Raw genomic sequence first — 25,715 nt, 5'->3', positions numbered from 1 at the left:
TTCCTTTTAATGGCTGCATAGTATTCCATTGTGTATATGTACCACATTTTCTTTATCTAGTCAGCTGCTGATGGACATTTGGGTTGATTTCTTGTCTTTGCTATTGTGAATTGTGCTTCAATGAACATATTCGTACATATGTCTTGGTAATGTTTATAGAATATTTCTATTTTATTTTATATTATTTATATTCATTTGGGTATATACCCAGTAGTGGGGTTGCTGGGTCAAATGGTATTTCTGTTTTTAGCTCCTTGAGGAATTGCCACACTGTTTTCCACAATGGTTGAACTAATTTACTCTCTCACTAATAGTGCATTGTCACTATTTCAAAAGTCAACTTTGCCAATTTGCCTCCTCACATCTTTCTGGTGTCATCAATTACTTCTAGATTCCTGGATCCACTCAAACATTCTGGAGAATGATTGACACTTACTGGCAACCAGGGTCATTGCAAAGGAACTAGTAACAGAAGTTCTATTAATAACATGACTTTTAAATGATTTGAATCTGGAGAAATATTTACGCCTTTGTATGTATAAGGCATACATACATACCAACACTTCCTGATGCATTGAGAACCCACATAATTACATAGGAGAAGGAAATATAATACTTTTCTGTGATTACACTTTGGTCCACCTTTTCTCAACTCAAAACTATGGAATTAAAAATACAGCAGGACCTAAAAATTCATCATTACAATAGTGAGCACAAATAGATACTCAATACTTCATCTTTGACAAACCAGAAATATAGAACTTAATTTGTATTTCATGTTCTTAGCAGTTATTTAAGGACAAAAATTATTTTTAATGTGTTTTGTGAACAACTCTTAAAGGAATGTGGGTTATTAATAAATTTTGATTGGGGAAGATGATGATGAATCACACATGAGATTGGATGGGCCCTTAATGGTAGATTAGACGCTTTTAGCATGCCTCAGCCACTTAGAAATAGCAACATAATACATAAAGATCAACTTTGTGAGTTTAAATGCAAGAAGATAAATGGGAATACACTGGGATCATGAAAGACACCCCAAATCCTAGCAGGAGGATGCCATTAAACAGCCTCTGTGACAGTGTCTGGCTGAAAAAGAGTAAGTGAAGCCCCAGTATATGACAGAGGCAGAGCGCCTCCTTCTGTGACTCACCTTTCCACTGGGGATTCAAGCAACTCAAGCCAAAGGAGAGCACTTTGTTTCTCCCAAGCTCTGGAGCTAAGTTGGGGATAGGCTTGGAGGCACTGAGAGGGAAAGACACTGGAAAAAGCTGCTGGCATTTTCACAGAGCTGGGACCTAGAACAGGATGCCATTTTTAATCTAGGTGCATGCAAAGTCAGCCATTCTTTGGTGACACAGCAATGTGGCTGCACAGGCACTTTAGTCTCAGGCCAGAGATTGAAGTAGGGTAGAGGCGTCCACAGCCATAACTGTGGGAAGTGCCTCAGCAGTAGGCATGGAATTGTACTGTCTGATGTTGTAAGCCTGGGGAGGGAGCTGCTACAGCTGCAGTTTCTCCTGGATGGCAAGACTTGCAGCCAGAATCAATTTGGTACTAGGAACCAGTCAGCATGTTCCATGGCTAGTTGTTCCAGCATCCTCCCCTGAGTTTATGGTGCAGAAGGGCCATCTCTGCTCCATCCCTAGGCAGATATAGGCATTTGGTGCACCTGCTTGCCTGAAACAGCAGCCTAAGCCTCTCTACCCTTCCTATACATAGATCATGGTGCAGCAGGGCTCTCCCCTCCCCACACTGAGGCAGATCTCCAGGCATTCAGAGCACCCATTCAACTGGTTCAGCAGCCTGAGCCACTCTACCCTTTCTGACATAGATTGTGGTGCAGCAAGGACTTCATTTCTTGCCCAGGCAGATCTTCAGGTATTCAGAGCATCTGTTTGCCCTATTCAGCAGCCTGAGTCACCCCACACTGCCTGTACAAAGATCTTAGTGTAAGGGGTCCCTGCTGGAACATACCTAGGCAGATCTTCAGGCATCAGGGGCACCTAATCTTCTGGTTTAGGAGTTTAGTCACCCCCATCCCCATATGTAGAACTTAGGGCAGAATACAACGTGTGACCACCAAGTGCCCAGAGGTGTGCCTAGGCATGGAGCTGGGAAACCCTGAAGCTGCTCTCCCAGTTCCATGCCAAGGCACCCCTCTAGCCAGCCATTGTATTCTCCCTCAGTACTGGTGCATGTGCTTGTCATTGGATGACCTGTAGGTGAACTTGCCTGGTTGGGCCCTGCTCATTTTGGCTCCCACTCACCCTGGCATCAACAGGAAGCTCAGACCACTGTGCACTTCACAATTAACCCACTGCCTGAGACAGCAGAGAACGTCTCCCACTACACAGGGATCAAGTATATACTCAGCCACATTGACCACAGCTGGTTTTTACCTGTAAGTGTTGTCTACTGGCTTGCAAAACAAACTGCATGGCCTAATATAAAACTTGCAGGCAGAGGCACATAGGGCTATAAAAGCAAAGCCAAAAGACTCTACCTAGTATTCTCTGTAGTCTCACTCCTGAGGAGCAGAGGGGAGGAAAAAGGAAAGAAAAAACTAAATATTACAGGGGGTAAAAAGGAAGAATCTTACACACACACAAATAACAAACATTGCAAGTGCTTGTGTCTCAGATGAGAATCAACACAAAATTTGGGCCACCTGAAAAACCCAAATGTAGTGACACCACCAGAGGATTATACTAGCTCTCCAGCAATGGTCACTAAGCAAAATGGAAACTTAGAAGAGACCGATCAAAAATTCAAAGTGTGAATTGCATAGAAGCTCAATAAAATCTGAAACAAGGTTGAGAATCAACACAAAGAAACTTCTAAAGCAATCCGGGTAAGGAAGAGATAAACATCTTAAGGAAAATCAATCAGAGATTCTGGAATTGAAAAACTCACATAAAGAGTTTCAAAATACAATTGAAAGGTCAATCAATAGATTGGACCAAGCAAATAAAGAATTTCAGAGTTTGAAAATGGATCTTTCAAACTAACATAGAAATTTTTAAAAAGATTATAAAAAAAATGAAAAAAGCCTTCAAGAAATATGGCATTGTGGAAAGTGACCATATGTATTATTGACATTACTGAGGAAGAAAGAAAAAAGTAAACAACATGAAAAACATATCTGAAAGAATAATTCAAGAAAAATTTCCTAATCTTGTTATAGACATAGACAACCAGATATAAAAAAATCTGTAGAAAGCCTGTGAGATAGTATAAAAAAGTGAACAACACTAAGGCATATAGTCAACAGACTATTTTTTTAAAAAAATAAAAAAAATTATATGCAAATAGAGAAAATTTTCAGGTCACATATAAAGGGAAGCCCAATTGCCCAACAGCAGACTTCTCATCAGAAACCTTGTAAGCCAGGAGAAACTGGGACCCTATTTTCAGCATTCTTAAATAAAATAAATTCTAACAAAAAATTTCACATCCCACCAAACTAAGCTTCATTAGTGAAAGAGAAATAAAATATTTTTCAGACCAGCAAGTGGTAGGGGAATTTGTTACTATTAGACCAAGTTTACAAGAGATCCTAATCAGTGTTCTAAACATGAAATAAAAGAACAATACCTGCTACTACAAAAACATATGCAAGTACATAGCCCACAGACCCTATAAAGCAACTACACAATAGAAACTACAAAGCAACCAGCTAACAACTTTATGATAGGATCAAAACCTCACATATCAATATTAATCTTGAATATGAATAGTCTAAATGTCCCACGTAAAAGACACAGTGCAAGCTGAATAAAGCAGAAAGAGCTATCTGTCTGCTGTTATCAAGAGACTCATCTCACATGTAATGACACTCGTAGGCTCCAGGTAAGAGGGTGGAGAAATATCTACCATGCAAACAACAACAAAAAAAGAGCAGAGGTCACTATTCTTATATAAAATAAAACAGACTTTAAACCAACAACAGTAAAAAAGGACAAAGAACATTACATATTAATAAGAGTTCAATTCAGCAAGAAGACTTAAATATTCTAAATATATACACATTCAACATTGGAACACCCAGATTCATTAAACATACAAAAAAACTTCAACACCCCACTGTCAGCATTAGCAGATTACTGAGGCAGAAAACTAACAAAAAATTTCTGTACTTAAGCTCCACACTTGACCAATTGAACACAGTGGACAAGTACAGAACACTCCACCTATCAACCAGAGAATATACATCCTTCTCAGTTGCACACCATATTAGGGTTCTCCAGAGGGACAGAACTAATATAAAGGGGAGTTTATTAGGTATAAATTTACACAATCACAAGGTCTTACAATAGGCTGTCTGCAAGCTGAGGAGCAAGGAGAGTCATTCTGAGTTCCAGAACTGAAGAACTTGGAGTCCAATGTTCAAGTGCAGGAAGCATCCAGCATGGGAAAAAGATGAAGACTGGGAGGCTAGGCCCATCTCTCCTTTTCACAATTTTCTACCTGCTTTATATACACTGGCAGCTGATTAGATTGTGACCACCAAATTAAGGGTGGATCTGCCTTCCTCAGCCCACTGACTCCAATGTGAATTTCTTTTGGTAACAGCCTTACAGACACACCCAGGATCAATACTTTGTATCCTTCAATCCAATCAAGTTGACACACAGTTTTAACCATTACACAAATGGAACGTATTCCAGGATCAACCACATGCTCAGCCATAAAGCCAGTATAAATAAATTCAAAAGAGTTAAAATCATACCTTGGACCATTTTCTTGGATCACAGTGAAATAAAAACCGAAACCAATACCAAGATCTCTCAAAATCACACAATTACATGGAAATTAAACAACTTGTCCCTGAATGACTTTTGTGTAAACAAAAAAATTAACATAGAAATAAAAAAAAATTCTTTGAAATAAATGAAAACAGAGACATATCATACTAAAATCTCCAGGATGCAGCAAAAGCAGTGTTCAGTTTATAGTCCTAAACACCTACCTCAAAAAGTTAGGTCTAAAATTAATGAGCTAACATCACACCTAGAGGAACTAGAAAAACAAAAACTAACCTCAAAGCTAGCAGATGAAAAGAAATATTTAAAATCAGAGCAGAACTGAACAACAATGATACCCCCCAAAATCTATACAAAGAATGAACAAAACCAAAAGTTGCTTTTTAAAAAGGATAAACAAGATAGACCACTAGCTAGATTTGCAAAAGAAAAAGAAGAGATACAAATAAGTATAATCAGAAACAGCAAAGGTGATATTACATCCAATCCCACAAAAGATCCTCAGACTATTATGAACATCTCTATGCATACAAACTAGAAAATTTAGAGGAAATGGATAAAATCCTGGAAACACACAACTTCCAAAGATTAAGTCAGGAAGAAATTGAAACCCTGAACAAACCAATATTGAGTTCCAAAAGTGAATGAGTGATTGAAAACTGATCAACCAGAAAAAGCCCCAGACCAGATGGATTCATAGCTGATTCTACCAGATGTACAAAGAAAAGCTGGTACTAATTCTACATTCCAAAAAATTGAGAATGAGGGGCTCTTGCCCAACTCATTCTGCAAAGGCAACATCACCCTGATACTAAATCCTGCCGAAGACACAACAAAAAACACTACAGGTCAATACCCATGATAAACATAGAAACAAAGATCCTCAAAGAAATGTTACTTAACTAAATCCAGCAGTGCACCAAAAAATTACTTCACCACCATCAAGTAGGCTTCATTCCTGGGATTCAAGGTTACTTCAACATAAACGAATCAATAAATGTGATTCATCACATAAACAGAATTACAAACAAAAACCATATGATTATCTCAACAAACGTGCAAAAAGTTTCAATAAAAATCCATATGCCTTCATGATAAAAACCCTAAATAAACTAGGCACTGAAGAAACATACCTCAAAACAATAACAGCCATCTATGACAAGCCCACAGCCAACATCATATCAAATGATGCGTTCCCACTGGAAGAATTCCCACTAAGAATTAGAACAAGACAAGAATGCCTACACTTACCACTCCTATGCAAAATAGTACTGGAGGTACTAGCAAGCCTAATCGGGCAAAGAAAGAAATCAAAGGCATCCAAATAGGAAAACAAAAAGTCAAACTATCTCTCATATCACGGATGATATGATTCTATACCCAGAAAACCTTAAAGACTGCCAAAAAGCTCCTGGAAATGATAAACGACTTCAGTAAAGTTTCAGAATACAAAATCAATGTACAAAAAATCAGTAGCATTTTTATATACCAATAACATTCAAGCTCAGAGCCAAATCAAGAAAGCAATCCCACTTACAATAGCCACAAAAAATACCTAGGAATACATCTAACCAAGGAGATGAAAAATCTCTGCAAGGAAAACTATAAAACACTGCTGAAAGAAATCAGAAATGACACAAATGGAAAAACATTTTCATGCTCATGGATTGGAAGAATCAATAGTGTTAAAATGGCCATAGCAATCTGCAGCTTTAACACTATTCCTATGAAACTACCAACATCATTTTTTCACAGAATTAGAAAAAGCTATTCTAAAATTCATGTGGAACCAAAAAGCCTAAATAGTCAAAGTAATCCTAAACAAAAGAATAAAGCTGAATGTGTTACATTACCTGGTTTCAAACCATACTATAAGGATCTGGTAGCCAAAACAGCATGGTACTGCTACAAAAACAGACACATAGACCAATGGAACAGAATAGAGAACCTAGAAATAAAGTTGCACATCTACAACCATCTGATCTTCGACAACGTTGACAAAATGAGCAATGGGGAAAGGACTCCCTATTCAGTAAACGGTGCTGGGTTAGCTGGCTAGCCATATGCGGAAAAATAAAACTGGACCCCCTAGCTTTCAGTATATGCAAAGCTTAACTCAGGATGGATTAAGGATTTAAATATAAGACCTCAAACTGAAAGATGGCCATTTAGGAACAGCTCGGGATTGCAGCTCCCAGTGAAAGCACAGAGGGTGAGTGGATGCCGCATATTTATTGCCCACAGACTAGGCAATTCCCAGGCGGAGGAGCTCCACGGGTCGCCAGTGCAGCTGTTTCGGCCAGCGTGGCTGTGCCGGCCAGCACCGCTGCTTTGACCCGCGCAGCTGTTTTGTCGGCGCCCCGGAGCAGCGGTTTTCCGTAGAAAATACACCAGTCCAGGTGCCCTTCTGGCAGGCAATTGGAGCCACAGGAAGTCGCCCATTCGTCTGTTTAAAAAGGGGACTGAGCAGGGAGTCAGGACAGTAGATTCCAGGGAAAAAAAAGCACCACGAATCTCAGTGCTGCTGTTTAAGCCAGCACAGTGAGTTGTCGTGCAGAAAAAAACACACACCACGGCGCCTCTTCAACAGGCGACTGGAACACCAACTTAAAAAAAAAAAAAAGGCTCTGAGGCAGGGAGCCAGGCGATGAGGCTCGGCTGGTCCCACACCCACAAAAGAACAGCAATCAGAAACTGTCTGGATTGAGAGTTTCACAGCAAGCACAGGTGAACGCAGGATGGTCCAGCTCTGTGGGGGAGGGGCATCCGCCATTACCCAGGCAGCCTGCCACTATGGAGGTAGTCAGCCAATGCTGAGGCAGCCCGCCATTGCCAAGGCAACCCGCCACTACAGAGAAACTCAGCCTTAACAGAGGTGGGACACCCTTGCCAAGGCGGTTCTAATTACACCCATATAAACAGGACTGCAGGGAAGTTCACTCGGCAGCTGGGCAGAGCCCACAGCAGCTCAGCAAAGCCTCTACAGGCAGACAGTGACTAGGCTGCCTCCTTGCTGGGCAAGGCAGCTCTGAGGGAAAAAAAATAAAGAGAAGGCAGCAGTATAACCGACACTCATAAATCCCTAAATCCCTGGGACAGAGCACCTGGGAACAAAAAGCAGTTTATGAATTCTGCTGCAGCAGACCTAAACGAACCTGCCCAGCAGCTCCGAATGAACAACGGAGCTCACAGTTCAGCATTTGAGCTCCTATATAGAAGAGACTGTCTCCTCAAGCAGCTCCCTGACCCGTGTATATCCAAAAAGACACCTCATAAAGGAGAGATCAGATTGATAATTGGTGGCTATCCTTCTGGGACAAAGATAGCAGAAGAAGAAAACTGGTAACAACCCTTACTGTTCAGCACCTGCTGCAGGTGAACCCCAGGCAAGCAGGGCCTGGAGTGGACCTCAGCAGACCTACAGCAGAGGGGCCAGACTGTCAGAAGGAAAACCAAGAAACAGAAATAACTTCATCATCAACAAACAGAACCTCCACTCAGAGACCCAATCGGAAAGCCAGCAACTACAAAGTTGACAGGTGGATAAATCCATAAAGATGGGAAGAAACCAGTGCAAAAAGGATGAAAACACCCGAAACCAGAACACTTCTCCTCCTACAAGAGATCACAACTCCTCACCAGCAAGGGAACAAGGTTGGAGGGAGAACGAGTGTGATGAAATGACAGAATCAGACTTCAGAAGGTGGGTAGTAAGAAACTTCTGTGAATTTAAAGAACATGTTCTAACCCAATGCAAAGAAACTAAGAACCTTGAAAAAAGATTTGACGAAATGCTAACGAGAATGGACAAAATAGAAAGGAATATAAGTGAATTGATGGAGCTGAAAAACACAACATGAGAACTTCGCGAAGCATGCACAAGTATCAACAGCTGAATTGACCAAGCAGAAGAAAGGATATCAGAGGTTGACGATCAACTCAATGAAATAAAACGGGAAGGCAAGGCTGGAGAAAAAAGGGTAAAAAGGAATGAACAAAGTCTCCAAGAAATGTGGGACTATGTGAAAAGACCTAATCTACGTTTGATAGGTGTACCTGAATGCGACGAAGAGAATGAATCCAAGCTAGAAAATACTGTTCAGGATATTATCCAGGAAAACTTCCCCAACCTAGCAAGGCAGGCAAACATTCAAGTCAAGGAAATACAGAGAACACCACAAAGATATTCCTCAAGAAGAGCAACCCCAAGGCACATAACCGTCAGATTCACCAGAGTTGAAATGAAAGAGAAAATACCAAGGGCAGCCAGAGAGAAAGGTCCAGTTACCCACAAAGCGAAGCCCATCAGACTCACAGCAGATCTCTCAGCAGAAACCCTACAAGACAGAAGAGAGTGGGGGCCAATATTCAACATCCTTAAAGGAAAGAAATTTCAATCCAGAATCTCCTATCCAGCCAAAGTAAGCTTCATAAGTGAAGGAAAAATAAAATCCTTTGTGAACATGCAAGTACTCAAAGATTTTTGTCACCACCAGGCCTGCTTTACAAGAGCTCCTGAAAGAGGCTCTACGCATATAAAGGAACAACCAGTACCAGCCACTCCAATAACATGCCAAATGGTAAAGAGAATCGACACAATGAAGAATCTGCATCAACTAATGGGCAAAACAGCCAGCTAGCACCAAAATGGCAGTATCAAATTCGCACATAACAATATTAACCCTAAATGTAAATGGACTAAATGCCCTAATCAAAAGACACAGACTGGCAAATTGGATAAAAAGACAAAACCCATCGGTGTGCTGTATCCAGGAAACCCATCTCACACGTAAGGATACACAAAGGCTCAAAATAAAGGGATGGAGGAAGATTTACCAAGCAAATGGAGAGCAAAAAAAAAGCAGGAATTGCAATTCTCATCTCTGATAAATTAGACTTTAAAGCAACAAAGATCAAAAGACACAAAGAAGGACATTACATACTGGTAAAAGGATCAATGCAGTAAGAAGAGCTAACAATCCTAAATATATACGCACCCAATACAGGAGCACCCAGATACATAAGGCAAGTTCTTAATGACTTACAAAGAGACTTAGACTCCCACACAATAATAGTGGGAGACTTTAACACCCCATTGTAAATATTAGACAGTTCAACCAGACAGAAAATTAACAAGGATATCCAGGACTTGAACTCAGACCTGGACCAAGCAAACCTAATAGACATTTACAGAACTCTCCACCCCAAATCCACAGAATATACATTTTTCTCAGCACCACATCACACCTACTCTAAAATTGACCACATAATTGGAAGTAAATCACTCCTCAGCAAATGCAAAAGAACGGAAATCATAACAAACAGTCTCTCAGACACATTGCAATCAAGTTAGAACTCAGAATTCAAAAACTAACCCAGAACTGCACAGCTTCATGGAAACTGAACAACTTGCTCTTGAATGTTGACTGGATAAACAATGAAATGAAGACAGAAATAAAGATGTTCTTCGAAACTAACGAGAATGAAGACACAACATACCAGAATCTCTGGGACACATTTAAAGCAGTCTCTAGAGGAAAATATATAGCAATAAGTGCCCACATGAGAAGCAAGGAGAGATCAAAAATTGACACCCTATCGTCAAAACTGAAAGAGCTAGACGAGCAAGATCAAAAAAACTCAAAGTCTAGCAGAAGACAAGAAATAGCTAAGATCAGAGCAGAACTGAAGGAGATAGAGACACAAAAAACCCTTCAAAAAATCAATAAATTCAGGAGCTGGTTTTTTGAAAAGATCAACAAAATAGACAGACCACTAGCCAGATTAATAAAAAAGAAAAGAGAGAATAACCAAATTGATGCAATAAAAAAAGATAAAGGGGATATCACCACAGATTCCACAGAAATTCAAACCATCATCAGGGATTATTACAAACAACTCTATGCACATAAACTAGTAAACCTGGAAGAAATGGATAAATTCCTGGACACTTGCCTCCTCCCAAGCCTAAACCAGGAAGAAGCCGAAACCCTGAACAGACCCATAACAAGGTCTGAAGTTGAGGCAGCAATTAAGAGCTTACCACCCAAAAAAAGCCCAGGTCCAGATGGGTTCACAGCCGAATTATACCAGACATACAAAGAGGAGATGGTACCGTTCCTTCTGAAATTATTCCAAATAATACAAAAAGAGGGAACTCTTCCCAAATCATTTTATGAGACCAACATCATCCTGATTCCAAAACCCTGCAGACACTCAACAAGAAAAGAAAACTTCAGGCCAATATCCATGATGAACATAGATGCAAAAATCTTCAATAAAATACTGACAACAGCACATCAAAAAGCTTATCCACCATGATCAAGTAGGCTTCATCCCGGGGATGCAAGGCTGGTTCAACATATGCAAGTCTATAAACGTAATCACCACATAAACAGAACCAAAGACAAAAACCACATGATTATCTCAATTGATGCAGAGAAGGCCTTTGACAAATTTCAACAGCCCTTTATGCTAAAAACCCTCAATAAGCTAAGTATTGACGGAACGTATCCCAAAATAATAAAAGCTATTTATGACAAACCAACAGCCAATATCATACTGAATGGGCAAAAACTGGAAGCATTTCCCTTGAAATGTTGCACCAGACAAGGATGCCCTCTCTCACCACTCCTATTCAATATAGTACTGGAAGTTCTAGCCAGAGCAATCAGGCAAGAAAAAGAAATAAAGGGCATTCAAATAGGAAAGGAGGAAGTCAAATTGTCTCTATTTGCAGACAACATGATCGTATATCTAGAAGACCCCATCGTCTCAGCCCCAAATCTCCTGAAACTGATAAGCAACTTCAGCAATGTCTCAGAATACAAAATCAATGTGCAAAAATCACATGCATTCCTATACACCAATAACAGACATAAAGAGAGCCAAATCAAGAACCAACTGCCATTCACAATTGCCACAAAGAGAATAAAATGCCTAGGAATACAACTAACAAGGAACGTAAAGGACCTCTTCAAGGAGAACTACAAGCCACTGCTCAACAAAATAAGAGAGGACACAAACAGATGGAGAAACATTCCATGTTCATGGTTAGGAAGAATCAATATCGTGAAAATGGCCATACTGCCCAAAGTAATTTACAGATTCAATGGTATCCCCATCAAGCTACCAATGACCTTCTTCGCAGAACTGGAAAAAACCACCTTAAACTTCATATGGAACCTAAAGAGAGCCCACATAGCCAAGTCAATTCTAAGCAAAAAGAACAAAGCGGGAGACATCACACTACTGGACTTCAAACTATACTACAAGGCTACAGTAATCAAAACAGCATGGTACTGGTACCAAAACAGAGATATAGACCAATGGAACAGAACAGAGGTCTCGGAGGCAACACAACATATCTACAACCATCTGATCTTTGACAAACCAGACAAAAACAAGCAATGGGGAAAGGATTCCCTGTTCAATAAATGGTGTTGGGAAAGCTGGCTAGCCATGTGCAGAAAGCAGAAACTGGACCCCTTCCTGACACCTTACACTAAAATTAACTCCAGATGGATTAAAGACTTAAACATAAGACCTAACACCATAAAAACCCTAGAAGAAAATCTAGGCAAAACCATTCAGGACATAGGCGTAGGCAAGGACTTCATGACCAAAACACCAAAAGCATTGGCAACAAAAGCCAAAATAGACAAATGGGACCTAATCAAACTCCACAGCTTCTGCACAGCAAAAGAAACAGTCGTTAGAATGAATCGGCAACCAACAGAATGGGAAAAAATTTTTGCAGTTTACCCATCTGACAAAGGGCTGATATCCAGTATTTACAAAGAACTAAAACAGATTTACAAGAAAAAAACTAACAAGCCCATTCAAAAGTGGGCAAAGGATATGAACAGACACTTTACAAAAGAAGACATACATGAGGCCAACAAACATATGAAAAAATGCTCATCATCACTGGTCATCAGAGAAATACAAATCAAAACAACATTGAGATACCATCTCATGCCAGTTAGAATGGCGATCATTAAAAAATCTGGAGACATCAGATGCTGGAGAGGATGTGGAGAAACAGGAACACTTTTACACTGTTAGTGGGAGTGTAAATTAGTTCAACCATTGTGGAACACAGTGTGGTGATTCCTCAAGGACCTAGAAATAGAAATTCCATTTGACCCAGCAATCCCACTACTGGGTATATATCCAAAGGATTACAAATTGTTCTATGATAAGGACACGTGCACACGAATGTTCATTGCAGCACTGTTTACAATAGCAAAGACTTGGAACCAACCCAAATGCCCATTGACGATAGACTGGATAGGGAAAATGTGGCACATATACACTGTGGAATATTATGCAGCCATCAAAAACGATGAGTTTGTGTCCTTTGTAGGGACATGGATGAACCTGGAAACCATCATTCTCAGCAAACTGACAGAAGAGCAGAAGATCAAACACCGCACGTTCTCACTCATAGGTAGGTGTTGAACAATGAGAACACATGGACACACGGAGGGGAGCACTACACACTGGGGTCAGTTGGGGGGAAATAGGGGAGGGACGGTGGGGGGTGGGGAGCTGGGGAGAGATAGCATGGGGAGAGATGCCAGATGTAGGTGATGGGGAGGAAGGCAGCAAATCACACTGCCACGTGTGTACCTATGCAACAATCTTGCATGTTCTTCACATGTACCCCAAAACCTAAAATGCAATAAAATAAATAAATAGGAGGAAAAAAAAAGAAGACCTCAAACTATAAGAATCCCAGAAGAAAATCTAGGAAACATCATTCTGGATGTCAGCCTTGGGGGAAAAAAAGTTTGTGACTAAATTCTTGAAAGCAATTGCAAGAAAAACAAAAATTGAAAAGTGGGATCTAACTAAACTAAAGAGCTTCTGTAAAGCAACAGAAACTATCAACAGAGTAAATAGACAAGCTGCAGAATGGGAGAAAATATTAGCACATTATGCATCTGACAAAGGTTTAATATCTGGAATTCATAAGAAACTTAAACAACTAAACCAGCAAAAAATAAATAACCCCATTAAGAAATAGGCAAAAGGCATGAATTGACCTTTTCAAAAGAAGACACACTAGTGGCCCACAAACATATGAAAAAATGCTCCACATCACTAATCATCAGGGAAATGCACTTTAAAACCACAGTTAGATACCATTTCACATTACCCAAAATGGTGATTATTAGAAAGTGAAAAAACAACAGAAGCTGGCAAGGCTGTGGAGAAAAAGGAATGCTTATACATGATTGGTTGGAATGCAAATTGGTTCAGCCACTGTGAAAAGCTTTGTGGTGATTCTTCGAAGAGCTAAAAACAGAGTTACCATTTGACTCAGAAATCCCATTCCTGGGTATATATCCAAAAGAAAACAAATTGTTCAACCAAAAAGACACATGCACTCCCATGTTCTCACAGCATTATTCACAATAGCAAAGACAGGGAATTGATCCAGGTGCCTATCAACAGTGGACCGGATAAAGAAAATGTGGTACAAATACACCATGGAATATCACCTAGCCATGAAAAAGGATAAAATCCTATCCTTTGCAGCAACTTGGATACAACTGAAGGCCATTATCTAAGTGAATTTATGTAAGAACAGAAAGCCAAATACCACACAGTCTCACTTATAAGTGGAAGCTAAACATTGGGTACTCATTGACATACAGATGGTAGCAATAGAAACTGGAGACTACTAGATAGGGAGGAAGGGGGGAAGGGTTGAAAAACTAACTATTGGGTACTATGTTCAGTACCTGGGTGAAAGGATCAAATATACCCAAGTAACAAACCTGCATGTGCATCTCCAAGTCTAAAATAAAAGTTAAAAATAACAAAACAAAAACAAAACCAAATTAAATTTTGATTAGAAAAAAGAGGCATCAACACAGAATGACAGCCACTGCCATAGAAAATTTAACATCTGATGCCTACCTAGGGGTTACACAAAGAGACATAGCTGTCTAATCACATTTTTCTTTGGTAAAAAGATCTTTTTTTTTTTTTTTTTTTAAATAGAGACGGAGTTTCACTCTTGTTACCAAGGCTGAAGTGCAATGGCGTGATCTTGGTTCACCACAACCTCCACCTCTCAGGTTTAAGTGATTATCCTTCCCCAGCATCCTGAGTAGCTGGGATAACAGGCATCACCATCATGCCTGGCTACTTTTGTATTTAGGGTAGAGACAAGGTTTCTTCATGTTGGTCAGGCTGGTCTTGAACTCCTGACCTCAGGTGACCTGTCTGCCTCAGCCTCCCAAAGTGCTGGGATTACAGGCACCAGCCACTGTGCCTAGTCTATGGTCCAAGGATCTTAATTATTACATTTGAAATATTTCAGTAGTCTCCAGAGTACACTGTCATTCACCAGCTCAACACAGCCGTCTATGGACTAAAGTATAACAACATGTATTTTATACCTGGAACAGAAAGAAAGCAACTAATATAAACTAACAAATGAAAATTATGGAAAGAAAAAAATGAAGAATGAGGAGTAAATTTGATGTGGTTTTAAAGTGAAAAAACAGATCAAGATTAAAGGAATACCATAAGAACAAAATGTTCAAGTTGTAAAAGGCCTATTCCTATGACATACTGTAGTTAGGATTTGCCAATTAGGAAATAAGGAAAAGTTGATCAGATAAATGTAATGGGAATAGCATTTCAATGGCATCTTTTGTGTGAGTGTGTGTGTACATGTGGGCATGCATGCATGAATTTGGCTGAATATTTTAAATCAACTTGAGTGAGCTATAACTTACATATAAGAAAATGCACACATGTTAAATATGGAGTTCAATGAGATTTGAGGATCCATGCTCCTATGTAACCCTCAAAATCATGAGATAGACCATTTCTTTTCGACTAAGAAACTTTTTCTCTCATTGCAGGCAGCATGTGGAGCAGACATGGAAGCTGCGTTGAGAAAAGGAGGAACAAAATATAAACTCTAAATAGAATTTTATAAACCTTAACAGAGGATATTGGTTTTGGAAGAGATTTTAGGCTCAGAACTTTGGGCTTTGGAATATGAGAGTGAAAGCTCCAATTAGCCATACAAAGGCTTGTGGAAAATATTAAAGGAGGAATAGGAATAGGAATCTTTTCCTCCCTTAGTCTTGCTTAAAAAATTTCTTGGACTGTAGAGAAGGTGAATCAGAAATACTAAGATTTAGCCATTTTGTTACAGTATTATGGAATAGGAGGATGAGAGAAAAAGTGATATGATGTATTTCAGTACAGATGATCAGTTTCTCAAATCTCTGATAGTCTTAGGAGTGGTATGTGAGAGCATCCCATAATGTCTCATCACTCCAAAACAGGAAAGGGTGCCAGAGGAAGAGCCTGTGGGCCTAGGGTGAGGAAAGCAGGGCACACTCTCTGCTGGTGGCTGATGAAAACTCAGATATTAGCAGTGAGTGGCAATACCAAAGAGCAATGTTAGCCAAAAACCAGAAGTCTCTCTCCTGCCCTCTCTCGCAGTAGCCCAGCTGTCATACAAGCTTCCCAGAACTTGAATTAACTCTGGGGAGAATGGTGAATAGGAATCCTGGAATGTCAGAAATCACCAATTTGACAAAAATTAAGTTCTCTGCTACTAGGTAAAATGAGACTCAAAGATTAGGTTGAATAGTAGAATAAGAAAATTACATTTTAGTTCAACCATTATGGAAGACAGTGTGGCAATTCCTCAAGGACCTAGAAATAGAAATTCCATTTGACTCAGCAATCCCATTACTGGGTATATATTCAAAGGATTATAAATCATTCTATTATAAAGACACATGCACATATATGTTCACTGCGGCACTGTTTACAATAGCAAAGACCTGGAACCAACCCAAGTACCCATTTATGTTAGATTGGACAAGGAAAATGTGGCACATATACACCATGCAATATTATGCAGCCATAAAAAATGATGAGTTTGTGTCCTTTGTAGGGACATTGACGAATCTGGAAACCATCATTCTCAGCAAACTGACACAAGAACAGAAAATCAAACATCACATGTTCTTGCTCATAGGTGGGTGTTGAACATGAGAATGCATGGACACAGGGAAGGGAGCATCACACTCTGGGGTCTGTTTGGGGGTGGGGGCTAGGGGAGGGACAGTGGGGGTGGTGGGGAGGTTGGGGAGGGATAACATGGGGAGAAATGCCAGATATAGGTGATGGGGGGATGGAGGCAGCAAACCGCATTGCCATGTATGTACCTATGCAACAATCCTGCATGATCTGCACATGTACCCTAGAACCTAAAGTACAATAAAAAAAGGAAAAAAATACAATTTTTTTGCATATCTAAATTCTGAGAAATGTGTATCCACTGCATAAGCAGAATAAATAAATCCAATATCATATTAGAAACTAAAATTAGTAATGAATGAGCATTATTCAACCATATTGAGTAACCATGTTTGTATTTTACTTGAGAGCTGACAAGTGGTTTTATGTACTTAATCTTATTTGGTCCACTTAATAGCCTGCAAGGTAAGCAAGTCAAAGACCTTTTCTTTACATGAAAATATAGACAGCTATGAAATACCATCCCTGAATATTCATTGATTCAATTCATCCAAGAAATCAGTGAAATGCCATGTACTTGCTACCTACTTGACATTTCATTTTCCCTGGGGTGCATTTCTGAGAGGCTCTGAGGGATATAGAGCAGGGTCACAAAAACATCATGAGAAGTAGAAGTGTAGCAAGAGCAAGGTGTGTCTATGCCCATAAACAGAAATGGTCATAGAGGTAACAAGGATAAAACAATGAGTTCTTGACATTTTATGTTGCTGTTGCAGAAAGGAAGGTGATATGGTTTGACTGTGTCCCCACCCAAAATCTCATCTTGAATTGTAACTCAAATTGTAATCCCCACGTGTTAGGGGTGATGCTTAGATCATGCGGTGATTAGATTATGGGCGTGGTTCCCCCACACTGTTCTCATGAGTCTCATCATAGTGAGTTTTCACAAGATCTGATGGTTTTATAAAAGGCTCTCCCCCTGCTTTGCTCTGTACTTCTCCCTGCTGTCATATGAAGATGGACATATTTACTTCCCTGTCTGCCATGGTTATAAGTTTCCTGAGGCCTCCTCAGCCATGCAGAACTGTGAGTCAATTAAATCTCTTTCCTTTATAAATTACCCAGTCTTGGGCAGTTCTTTACAGCAGCATGAGAACAGACTAATATAGAAGGGGAACTCTACTTAGTGATACCCTAATATCTGCTGGTGGTGATTTAGATGATGTGGAGAAGCAGCAAAAGATTCACAGGGGAATAGTCTTAGTTAACTGACTGGATGAGCCAGTGGAGGCATCGGTAACCCTGCCTGGTGGTGAGGAAGAGGCTGGACAAGGTAAGAAAAGGGCGTGGAGAAATAAAACTAGTTTCAGAGACTGGTCCTTGCATACAAGATGCAAAGGGGTGTGGTGTTCTGGAGGTTGGCCTGTATCTGAACAAGTCTAGACATGCAGATCTGCAGTTACTATCCAGGGAACAGGTGATATCAAAGCCTGACAGGTGGCTGGTCAGTTCCTTCACAGCCAGGGCCCAGTCACTGGCCAGGATATGGAGATTCATTCAAGAAACTCAGAGATTAGAATAGAGTTTCAATTCCAACTGTATCTGGAGTCCTGGTGGGAAATCAAGGCTGTAATCCTGACTGTGGTCCAGGACAAAAGAGAGGGGAGCAGAGAAAGAAATAGTGAAGATGAAGTCTATGGCAGCAGGGCCCCTTTCCTGCCACTGTGGGCTGAACTGCTGACCTTCTGACAGGGTAAGGATGAATGTGGAACTCAAGGGACCCTAGACTACAGATGAAGGTTGTCCATGGTGCCAGTGGTATACAGAGAAGACAGATATTGAAGATCACAAAATCCATACAGAGTAGATTTTGAGCCAGACTGTAAATCCCAGTCTGACAAAGTACACTAGTCATCCATTTGGCACACAGATGAGATGTGAAACAGGTAGCTGGAAAAACAATGTCTTGACTGGTAGCCCATTTATTTAAATAAAATAAAAAAGTAGTTTTAACCAGATGGCTAAATAATTTTGATAGTGATTTTAACAGGATTTAGGACACAAGAAAATTTTCCTAAACAGTAGGAAACATGACATTGTCCAAGCTAGAGTCAAGAATTACATGAACAGTAAAATAATTTCTGATTACTTCTGTCATATATAGAAGCCCATTGGACTTTACTGTTCATCTGACCAGCCTAGTCTTGTAGAAAAATGGTCAGGCCAGTCCCATGATTTCAATTTCTCCCTTAAGTCTTTATGTCATGTCAGTCAATTTTGACAGGATTCTGAGAGAGGCATTTAAGAATACCTGGTTTTTTGGTGTAGTTTTTTCTTCTTTTTGTTTTGCTTTTGTTATTGTTGTTCTGTATTTCTGTTTACTTGGAAAGCTTCCATTCTCCATGCACACAGGACCACCGCCCCCCCCCCCCCCCCCAAAAAAAGTATAAATTCTGGAATAACAGGAGCAAGCTCCTATACACCTGTAACACGTATCTAGCAGAGTTACTACATGGCTTTAGAAGCATCCAGTCTACCAGGTAATTTATCTTTAATTTTACTTCTTCCATTTTGTTAGAGAATTTTGAACCAGGTTTTCTTTCTAAGTGTCTAGTTTTTCCTGTGTAGCAGCAATGATAATAAGAGAAGAATGAACACCTATAGAATATGTACTGTGTCCTAGGTACCCTTTGAGTCACTTTGTAAGGATTATCTTATCTGTTTTCACAGCAAACTTATGAGGTAGTACTGTTATTATCTCCATCTTCCTGGAATCCACAGGATTTTAGGTCTGAAAGACAAACACGTTAGCAAACATGTTGCCCTGTTTTCCAATGAGCTCTTATGCCATACCAGTGTCTCACACAAATAAGAATGAATTAGACACCAGTGTCTTGCACAAATAAGACACTGAGGTCCAGACTACTTAAATCAGTTGCCTAAGGGCATACTTTTGTTATATGACAGGCCTGGAATAAATGTAGGTCATTTCTTGTTCATTTATCTTTCAACTATACCATGCCTTCTCTTAATTATAATTTTAAAAGTATCTTCTCTTAGAAATACAAATGTATAAAACAGATGAGGTCTGGCACAATCACCAGAAGTAAATAAATGAAATTCTATGTGAGCTGATTATATGTATTTATTTATATATAATACTGCCTTTAACAAAATATTGGCAAAGGAAATATAGAGATTCCAAATCTTTGAAAGCTCACCAGACTTCCTGATAACCAAGTTTGTGTCAGTGGTTCGGAACCACTTTCATCTGAACTTCTACAAGAGATCCAAACAAGGCACCTATTAAAATTTCATAGGTCATAATTAATGAACCTGCTCATAAAAGTACGTCTATCATCTCTGACTCTAGAGAGACGGTTTACCTGCAGGGAGAATTTTCTTTGCAGCAACACATGGAAGACCACAAATTGGTGTGGTTCATTAATTTAGTGGGTCTTGCAGAGCTAAAACCCCTTTCTTTCTAAATCGATGATTTCAAAATAAGTTTATTGCAACAAGACATGGAAAGCTTGCTATATACCCACTTTCTAAATCTACTTCCATGGCCCGAGGTTGTGAAAATTTGAGGAAACTTTTGATTTTCAGCTCTTATTGTGCTTTCCTCATGTTCATGCCCTTGTGTCTGCAGGGCATGCATCCACAGCTCCATGGTACACATTGTGGGCACAAGAAAAATCTGCTTCTTTTGTGACCTCTGCTGTATGCAATACAGTGTGAGGAACAAATTGTAATTCCACATTTTTTGGGCCACTGACACTTTTTCTTTCACCTACTTTGTCCTCTTCCTCTACTGTTTCTTCCTTTCTTTCTTTTCTCTCACCTCAACCATTACATCTCAGAAAGATTCTCCCTAAAACAATTTCTTAATTATCAGTGTACAGTTGAGCCAAGAAAGCATTTTGTTGCTACACTGGCTTCCTCCAACCTCCCTCCCAGAGTGTTCTTTGGTTTTTCCTCCACTGTTAGAGGAAATGAGCTATATAGATAATACCTTGCTTTGAGTGTGCTTCATAAATGCTTATCAAATTTAATATTCTTTTGTTGAATTAAAAAAATTGTAGAGATGGGGTTTTGCCATGTTGCCCAGGCTGGTCTCAAATGATCCACCTGCCTTGGCCTTCCAAAGTGCTGGGATTGCAGGTGTGAGCCACCGAGCCCCAATACTTGTTCTTGAAATGTATAGTTATAAAGACAAATCTACCAGGGGTAAAAAATATTACACTTTAAACAGTATGGCCAACAGTTCCATTTGGCATTTTGGATTATCTGCACCTTCAGGTATTACTGTCTGAACCTAGCATTTTATCTGCAACAGTTTTACATCATTCACAGTCTTTTTGATGGAAATGCAATAAAAAATCATTAGTTTACAGGAAAGAGAACTACTAAATTTACTTTAAATAACAGATCCAAGTGACACACCATACCAAAAATGTTGACTTGGCTCTCTAGACCTCATGGAAACAGACTAAGGGGGAAGGGAGGGAAGGGTGTTAAGTACAAGGGTGAAGATATAATTTACACTTGGTTATTAACTTAACCAATGTTGTCAATAGTGTATTTCCTTTTGCCTTGGGGCTAGCTGGAAATGGTAAAATTATCTCCAGTCCAATCAACTGGCATCTGCCATTCACAATGTGAATGATACCACACTTAAAACTTGATAGAACAACCCATCTCATGTAGACTTTGAAACGTCACCACTTGGAAATTGCATCTCAAGAAACCAGAATCAAATATGACACATCAACCTAAAGTGAGGAGGGTCAATAGCCCATTAGCAGTTCCCTGGAGAGCTTGTGTTGTAAGTGACCTTCCCTTTCTGCTGCCACTCTCATCCAACTGCATCAAAGCTGCTTGGGGAAGAGACAAACTAATCACTTGCATACACTAAATTTGCTGCAGGCCATTGTGTGATAAATTGTCCAATTTCACTAAGCACAGTAGCTTTGAAAAAGAAAATTCAGTCTCACTCACAGAATATAACGTCATTGTGTGGTCAGGTCGTCAGCTGTAGTACAGGACTAAAAATATCTACATTTTCTGGCAATCTCTCCCGTCTTGCTGGGAGTGTGTGTGTGTGTGGTGCAGAAAGGGTGTGACTGTTATAAAACAGCCACTAGATGAGTCTTACTGGGTAGAAGAACTTGATTTTTTTTTTAGTATGTCACCTCATTGATTTAAAGGTTTCATTTTTATAATTTTGTTCTTGTAAGAAACTAAAGCATGAAGTGTGAACTCTTAAGAGTTAGGCCAATTTGGAATACACTTACATGATGAATCAACTTGATTAACAGCCTCTGAAACAACTTTCAATGGCTTTAAAAATATGCATAATACTTTGAGTTATAGCAATTTGGGTACTGAAAATGATGATATAATAAATTCTACTGCCTGATGGAAGGGTTAGTTAGCTTGGGGGAATTTTGTTTTGCTGCAAAACACGCTATGTTTAACTGTTGTTGCTAGTTTTTCCCCAACATTTCTAGGCAGTAATGTTAGGGATATCAGTTTTCCTGTTGGCCAATTCTGGGCAGATAGTAGGTGAGAAGTTAAGTGGGGTTAAAAATGGGGACATATATCTTGTCTCCCCAGATTATTCTTGGTCCTTGTTTACTACACTGTTCTATCTCAAGTGTTAGTTTCTTTCATTTCTGGAGTACCTTGGATGAGCTTTGCCAAAGGCTATGCCTCACAAAACTGGTTACACAGGATGAAAATAGATGCTACTCCAGAAATTATATTATTTGGGAAAACCCTTGGCTGAAAACAATAAAATGGGTGCTTTCCTATAGGACTTTTCAGAGCTTTAACTTGCCAATGTGCATTGTGGCTAACCAGAAGGGATAGATAATAGGTGGCATTTACCAAAATTATTTGTCCAGCTATTTACTTTAGGAGAATTTTGCGGGAGTGATGTTCTATGGGGCATACTTGGCCAAACATTTAAATTGCTCAGTTTCAAATGAAAGCAGCCCTTAAAAATGATCTGCAATACCCACCATATGAACCTACTATAAAATAGAACTATAATAGAGAGGGCAGCAATATACAAAAATAAAAATTCAGTGTGAACTGACGCTATAATTAGTTTTGAAAAACTCTTCAACTAGCGTACAGACGTTCAAGGGAGCCCAGGAGATAACTGCCTCCACCTGTCCTCCTGCAGGTTGCCTGCTCAGTTTTCGAGGGTGATGAGAGATTAAGAGATGCTCCCACACTGTGAAAACTGGGAGGAACAGGAAGGTCTTAGAAGTTTTATTCTCTTGTGACAAAGCAGCTTCAGGAATTGTGAGTTGGCTTGGAAGGGAAGTTCACCGGGGAAGCAATGTGACCACAGAGGGATCTGTCCTGTGTAGATAGCATGTTGCCCTACAGGAGAGCATAGACCTCTTCTCTCTGGGGCATGCTTAATGAGACTCCCTTTCCCTTAAGAACCAGATAAATTCATTACCAATCAGAATTCTCATTAATGTGGTTTATCTTGGCATAGGAAACATGCCTATAAATTGTACTTTATCATTTGTTGATTAACCTGAATAACTTGAAAAGCCATGTAATTAAAATGCTTAATAGAACAATAGAACCTATTTTATTTACTTAAATATTTATAATTTTATTTATTTTTAAAACCTCTTTTAACAATTACTGTATCAGCTATCTTCTGATCCTTGACCCCTTTCTTTCCACATTTTCTGTTCCTAGACTTCTCCTGATTTTCCTGCTCTTGCTTCAAGCTCCTGACACATAGCATCAATGGATGTACAACAATAGTATCTAATATCTTCACATGAATGCAGATAAATCTCCAACCAAAAACAAATATGCTTTTAAAGTGCAATCTGACCCAAAGAAGGAGAGAAAGATTCAGTGGGGCATTTTCTACTTCTCCAAAAGAATAAAGACATATTATAGGATTCAGGTGCTCTAATTTGCAGAGAAATTTTTCAGTGGTTAGTTTTCTGAAAATGAAGCTGATATACATTTTCAACAAAAAACAAACCATAGATAAAACAATTTCTGAAAATATACATTTTATCCAAATGAAGTAAAATTCCCCTTTAAACATGATTATATCAAAGTGAAAGTAAGGCTTCAAAGCTGTGTTTACTTGCATTTAAAGATAAATATCTGTATTTCTGAACTTCAAAACTAAGTCAAATTATTGTGGGTTTTTTTTGGCTTACCCATTTTGAATATAGATAAGCAAATACATCTATATTGCTAAACATGTCTTCTTCAAAACTATGTGTTTAATGCAATGAAAAATAAGTCCTTAAGTTGCAATGAATCTTATAAGAACTAAATAAATACTATTTTTCTTGTTTTACAAGTCAATGAATAGAATTTGTAGATCTTCTTTGCCCCAAATTCAAGTCTATCTATGTAACCTGCCACTTCAAAACATCAAATGTTTTTAAAGCCAGAAGCATTTTGTGTATTCATCATTTCTCGCAAAATATAAGAACTGCCACAGAAATGCCTCGCATTTAAAATTCTATAGCAGAATTAAACAATCTCAAGACTAAGCAGAAAATAAGAATACTGAAGCTAGAAGAAGAAAAAGGAACATAGCTTTGTTTCTGCTGACAAGACAATTTGTAGTTCTCTCTTTAGGTCAGAGTTTTTCCACAAAGCTGGAGTCTCCCAGTGGTTGCACTGGAATCTCCAGACTCAGTTGCTGAACGGTTGCAGAGCTGGGCACCCCTACCTTGTCTAAATGATGAGGGTAATCTCAGCTATCTTTCTCTTTGAACATCTGAGGAGGCTTATGGGTCATAATGGCGAATAGCCAATAAGCCAACGCTTCTTCTATACCTCATCATTCCACAGCAGAGGGCAATGAAGCCAGGTTGTGGGGTGATGAGCAAGGTTGCGGAATCACAATTTGTCTTTGGTTCCCTGATATCTAGACTAACAGTTACGTACAAGCTTCTTTGTAATGGTACCTCTCAAAACTCTGTTGAAGGTATTAATCCTGCTGATTTTCAGAAGACAGTGCTTGCTATCTCTATTCCAAATGCCTGACCAAATGACCTTAACATGTTTCATGAGGAAATCACCTCAAAATGCTTAGGATATGGGTGGTGAGAGGAAGCATGGAGAAGTTGTCTCTTGTCTTATAACAGAGGAGCTGGGAATAGTGCTCAAGCCCAAAAAGAAGGATCTCCACCACAGCAGGGCTTGCTAAGTCTTACAAAGGTCTTAGGGAGGTGAATGATATTTTGAGAACAACAGTTATTTCCAAAGGCAACTTCCTTAAGCAGTATAGCTTTTTGACAACTCTTTCTGATAAAGCCATGTTAGATTTCAGAGACTGCCACATAAGTTCCAGATGTTCTAGATTAAACTTGAGATATCACTTTAATAAGAAGAGACTAGTGAAGAATTAAGAATTTTTCTAAAATAAAATAAACCTTTCTAGGTAACTTACAATGTTCATTATAAGTTGGTAATTTTTAAGTAATTTCTCTTTGATGCCATTCTGCTAATGTTCTTGGTGTCTAGAAAGAAAACAAGCATAATTCCATGGTGTATATGTGCCACATTTTCTTTATCCAGTCTATTATTGATGGGCATGATAAAAAAGGATGAGTTTATCTCCTTTGCAGGGACTTGGATAAAACTGGAAACCATCATTCTCAGCAAAATGACATAAGAACAGGAAACCAAGCACCACATGTTCTCACTCATAAGTGGGTGTTGAACAATGAGAACACATGGACACAGGAAGGGGAACAGCACACACAAGGGTTTGTCGGGAGGTAGGGGACTAGGGGAGGAATAGCAGGGGGTGGGGGGAAAGGGGAGGGATAACATTAGGAGAAATACCTAATGTAGATGATGGGTGATAGATGCAGCAAACCACCACAGCATGTGTATACCTATGTAACAAAC

This window comes from Sapajus apella, unplaced genomic scaffold, assembly GCF_009761245.1.
Source record: "Sapajus apella isolate SASKATOON/1434 unplaced genomic scaffold, GSC_monkey_1.0 scaffold9, whole genome shotgun sequence".
Taxonomy (NCBI): Eukaryota; Metazoa; Chordata; class Mammalia; order Primates; family Cebidae; genus Sapajus; species Sapajus apella.
The sequence above is the reverse complement of the archived record's forward strand: the minus strand, read 5'-3'. Positions refer to the sequence as shown.